The following is a 6,008-nucleotide window of genomic DNA, read 5'->3' as shown; positions in this document are numbered from 1 at the left end:
GATCTTTGATGGGTAGGAAATAAAGGATTGCAGAAACGTAGTGCGGGTCGAGTAGCTAAGTCAATAATTAATTCCAATTGATTTTTTGTCCATGTAAAGCCAGGTAGAAATATGTCATTTGTGTTTCCCTAACAAAATCAAGGAGGCCTACCTTATTTTTCAACAAATTATGGAAATCCCAAATGGAGATTATTGAAACTGAATAAATTGATTTAACGGTTTTTATCAATTTATTTCAATTATGATTATTTCCATACAAACAAATTTTGATGTAAATTATTAAATTTTGATAAGGAAATTGAGTAATTAATATTCATCAGAACTAATCGTGATTTTTAGACTACCTTATTGGTCAAGACACTCAGGGATGTTGTAATACTATGAAGGATGTGATGCATTTGTTCCACACCTTTACATAACCAACCATATGTTTATCTTTTCTTTATTAAAACAACCTTTTATGTAATTTTAACGGTTATAGTATAACCATTTCATTGAAACCAATTCCCACATATTAGTATATGAGCTGAATTTACAATATAACGTTATAATTACGCCTTTCAGAGTATAACTCTACAACAAAAACGCCTAGAATATAGCTTGTTATAAATACCAAACAAAAAGGAACGGTTCTAACAGTTGTTCGTCTATACTAACAATTTTACCTCTTTGAATCCTCTTTAAAAATTATTTTAAAAACTTGCTCATTTAGTATAAAAATCTGTAGAAGTAGAATTTGACTATAGGTCACACACGGCGTTCAACAATGACCAAAACCCATATCGCACATTTAGTAAGCTATAAAAGCTAGTCTGTTTCCTGGCCGTATATTTCAAAGGCATACTGAATGATATACGGAGGTTTCTAACCTATAAAAGACCCGAAGTGACAAACTTTATATGTAAAACGTATAACCGACCGTGTCAGTGCTGTATAGCCAATCCAGGTCTTTAGAAACTTCTATCATCATCGTAAAACAATTCACACAAGCAAATTATTACTTTTAGAAAGCAGGTATTTCAAATTTAATCAAAACATACATGTACCAACTAAATAACCAATCATTTAAATTCATATACATGAAATGTAACATGTTTGCTGTAGAAATAATAAAAAAAACCATGTTATGGGTTAATGCTGAAATGTATAGCGAAAACAAATACAATGAAACAAATACATTCAAACACTATTAAGGGCACGAAGTTATAATAATGTTAAAGGTCGTAACCACAGACGTAACCACAATACAAAATGTGTGCAGAGACAATGATCTGTTTTTCATAATCACAAAACTATGCAAATTCTCATTTTTTACTAAATTTACCATTCACTTTAAAGTTGTTGCATACAAATCAGCTTTGAAAACATAACATGCAATACATACAATGATTAAGCGATTAAGAATATACAGTTAGTTTTAAAATGGTTAATACAAGTGAATGGTGTGCATGTTTCAGTTATCCATGTATTATTTATAACATTAGTTTGCATAGTCACCATGAAAAAAAAGATAAAAAGGGAAATAGATACATTCATTAAGTTTTTGTTCCGTTACAACATGATGACTTTAATTTCGACTTTGGGTTTCATTACGGATTTTTTGAGGAATGACTGTTGCTACAAGTCTGAATGCAAGGATATTCCTTTTATATCTACATATCTGATTTAAAAAAGAGATCACATTTAATTACTTTACGATATGCAGGAATAATTCATGTCACCAAGTAAAGACTGTTAAAAAAAATATTTACACAAATGAAACTATTTGAAAAATCTATTTCATTTTTAAATATCTTTTTAAAAAATCTATTACGTTCACCAAATTTAATTCCGTTTTCATAAAGTTAAGAAGTTATTCTATTAAAGTGCGAAAATTGTATTGCAAATGAAAGTTAAATTGTCTTTTTTGTAATATAGTTTGAGATGAAAAAGACAGTGACCTATTATCGATTTTTCAATTGGTACTATCGAATTATCTGATTACATGGGAATGAATTTAAGGATGACGACTGTTGAAATGATGGTATATTGCTGTCCTTTCTTTTGTCATAAAACAAATACTTAAAACATTCTTATCTTCATACTATCAAATTAATGTACTCTAGGAACGGAGACGAGAAAACGAGTACCATTTCATTATTTAGATTAATATAGAACCTAAGAAGCATTGCAATATCGAATATTTATTTCTGATGAAATAAATAAATTATCCCAGTCTGTTTAAGAAAATCATATTTCCTGAGACAAAAATATTCATCGTTGATAGATTTAAATGCGCTAAAACTCGCCTCTGGCTATAGGGGACAATCTTTTACAAAGCATTTGTACGCCATATTTAATATTTCTACGTTTTTCTCTAGATAGTTAAGTTTCTTTTAATAACTAATTCCGACTTCCGACCAATCCTATACATATATAAAATAAGATTCCCTTTCTGTGTCCATTTTAAACCTGAAAGCTGGTTACATTCAAAAAGAAAATTATGGTTTACTTGAAATATATGACTTTAAACCCAATATAGAAAGATGGAATTCCGAAGCGCTTTTGCCAAAAAAAATGAGACATTCTTGAGGGTTCTGATATCTGTTCCCAGTGAAGATGCAGTCGTAAAAATTTGGAATGGAAACCAAACGAGGAATGTGCCAAAGTGAAAACAACCCGAACAAAGATCAGACAGCAGTCCAATGCCAGCAATATGTCTCCCACTATCCATGTTTTCACCTTCTATACGATGCTTTGAGTTATACTCTGCATTAGCTGTGTAACTATGTATCCCCTCATTTTTTCCAGGGTTTATTTTTTGCTGTTCGAGAAACATTGGAAAACTCCAGTACTTTATAGAAAATTCCATCGAACTGAAAATGTCTAAAAAACATATTTCAAATATAAAATACTATGTTGCCATAATTGTTTTTTATTTTTATTTTGGAACATATTTTTGCGGATTGTTTCGTCTGCAATGATTTGAATTTTGTGTAATTCTAATTTGAGAGAGAGAGAGAGAGAGGGAGAGTACATTAAGTGAAGTACTTTTATAGATGTGCTAAATCAAGAATATAGATAGATGTAGTTGACTTTTCGTGATAAAACGGGAGTCTTATATTTCATTCTAAATGGAAGTCAGTTTAAAACTTTAGGTCGAACAAAAAGAACGGATATTTAGAGGAAATTATACATACTTTAACCTTAATGTTACTTATTTATATATTTAAATAATACCAGACGATTATCACCTTTGATTTGAGAACTATAGTCGATATTTCATACAATACAAAACTTGACATGACAGATAACGCTCTCAGGGGTTCCTTCCTAAATACGGATAACTTTATCAATTGAAGAAAGGGATGTCAATATGTGTAGTCAGAATTCATAACTTGATTTATAGTCAGATATAATATATAGTGGTCTACTTTTTATACGCTTTTGGTAGAAAGATAAAGAAAATTAATTTGATCTTTCCACTGTGATTATTGATGCTATATTTTTCTCGTGTTTTGAATCTTTGTCGCCAGTATATTCCATATAGATTCTACCACTGCATCGAGTGTGAGATGCTATATTTTTCTCGTGTTTTGAATCTTTGTCGCCAGTATATTCTATATAGATTCTACCACTGCATCGAGTGTGATATGCTATTTATCTACTCGAGACAGTTTAACATTTCAAATTTATAATGCAAGGCTTGCCGAGCGTTTCAAATGATTAAAATTCAATTGTAAGGAGTGGATAATTATCGTATTGCACGAAATTTGGTTGAGGAATCTGTTCCCCTAATAATTGTTTATACGATATGCAGACAATATTTATCCTTTCTTTCCGAACGTCATCAGTCATGATCGCCTTTTCATGCCGTCACAAAGGATATTCGGAGGGAAGTATGAAATACTGACGTCGTAATCGAATTTCGACCAATAAAAAACTAAGATCAAACGAACAACTCCTTTAAAAGTAAGTATAAATTTTACCACTACATGATTGTAATACGATATTTATCCACTCGATAAGTTTAATTTTCAAATTTAAAACGCAAGGTTAATTTATGTACAAGAAATAAACGAAAAACAAAAATGTTACACGTAAAAAAACGACAACCACTGTATAAAAGGATCCTGACTTACGACAGGCACATACATACAGCATGTGGTGGGGTTAAATATGTTTACGGGATCCCAACCCTCCCCTAACCAGGGACAGTGGTGTAACAGTACAAAATAAGAACGATCTATAAAAATCAGTCAGACAAGGCAAGTCTCATCCGATAAATACAAACAGAAATACTACACAGAGCGGGCGTATGACATTTGCGCCGATTTTAAAATTTTTCATTCTTTCATTTGCGCCGATTTCATTTTTTCTTTTGCGCCGATTTGATATTTTTTCCTAATTGGATTTACAGGTAAGTTACAGGTAAGTTCAAACTTTTTGCATTGGCTGAGCAGAGAGTATACAGACAAATCAAGTGACATTGCAATTGGTAAATGGCTATCCCAATGTTTCGGGTTACCATTCCTTTCCCTAAATGAAATCGATGACTTCTTCACGTTTGACATTGTCTGACGCTCCGCTTCTTCTGATGACAAATGTCATACATTCTTAGACAACGTACAAGTACACATTCGGCATAACGGTCAACCAATTCGTGATAGCGTCCATAAAATTAACGAAGGGAGGAATTTAACTTCACCATTTGGAACTCTTGGTTGAATAGCTTCCTTGTGAGAAAATGCTATCTCTAAAAATGCCCCACTAGTACGTATGTCAGACAAAGAAAAGGTGGCCTTCATTATCGACAATTACGCCAAAAATAGAAGAGACGGAATCATAAGAAAGATGTGTTGCCTAAACATACTCGGAAAGAACAGATTTATAATTTGAATGTATTCCGTTTTTATGGATTTGAATGTTGTACATATATTTTTAATTCGTCATTATAAACAAAGTGCTTTTATCTTAGGTTTTTAGTTCTTGAGTTTAAGCAGGAGACACCAGTTATATACATGTTATGATTGCATGACAATTCATAACATATGTACAACTGGCTAACGGAATAGGTCTTTAATGATAAATGAAAATAACATTACTTGGATGGAGAGTTGTCTCATTGGCACTCATACCACATCTTCTTATATCATTTCACCTGTACTTTACCTGTTATTTACCTGTAAAAAAATCGGCGCAAATGAAAGAAAAAATCGGCGCAAATGAAATGCAGATCGGCGCAAATGCAAAACGCCGCACAGAGCGGATGTGGCCGGTTACTTGTGTATCAAAATTAACAACTTGAACATGCATGTATTTAGTTGCCATAATATAAAGCCATCCCGAAATGAAAACACTTAATTAAACGTAAATTACTGTGACAACACCGATTTTTGTTTTTTAACAGCATACTTTATTTAATTAAGTAGTGAAACAACGTTGCATATCATATGACTCAAAAAAGGTATGTCTCTACCTACGGGGCGCCGAATGGGACTCTTGTGGTTTTGTACAAAATTCAATTCTGTCATAACAAAATCATTTTTGTCTTACAAAACTATGTGCTACAGACTTGTTTTGTGAGAACTTCAATTTTGTGATGACAAAATTCATTTGTGTAGACAAAATTCATTTTTGTCATGACAAAATTCATTTTTGTAGACAAAATTCATTTTTGTAGACAAAATTCATATTTGTCATGACAAAAGTCAATTTTGTCTTAAAGGTATGCAAATATAAACATATTTGCATACAAAATTGACTTTTTGTTACCTGATATGGAAATTAAATCACAAAAGTCAATTGTGTACGGTAAGATTCAATTTTGTGAGACAAAATTGACTTTTGTGAAACAAAATTAACTTTTGTGAGACAAAATTGACTTTTGTGAGACAAAATTGACTTTTGTGAGACAAAATTGACTTTTGTGAGACAAAATTGACTTTTGTGAGACAAAATTCAATTTTGTCATTTTTGTTGAGACAAAATTCAATTTTGTCATTTTTGTTGAGACAAAATTCAATTTT

The sequence above is a fragment of the Mytilus trossulus genome, chromosome 9 (genome assembly GCF_036588685.1).
Source record: "Mytilus trossulus isolate FHL-02 chromosome 9, PNRI_Mtr1.1.1.hap1, whole genome shotgun sequence".
NCBI lineage: Eukaryota > Metazoa > Mollusca > Bivalvia > Mytilida > Mytilidae > Mytilus > Mytilus trossulus.
The sequence above is the reverse complement of the archived record's forward strand: the minus strand, read 5'-3'. Positions refer to the sequence as shown.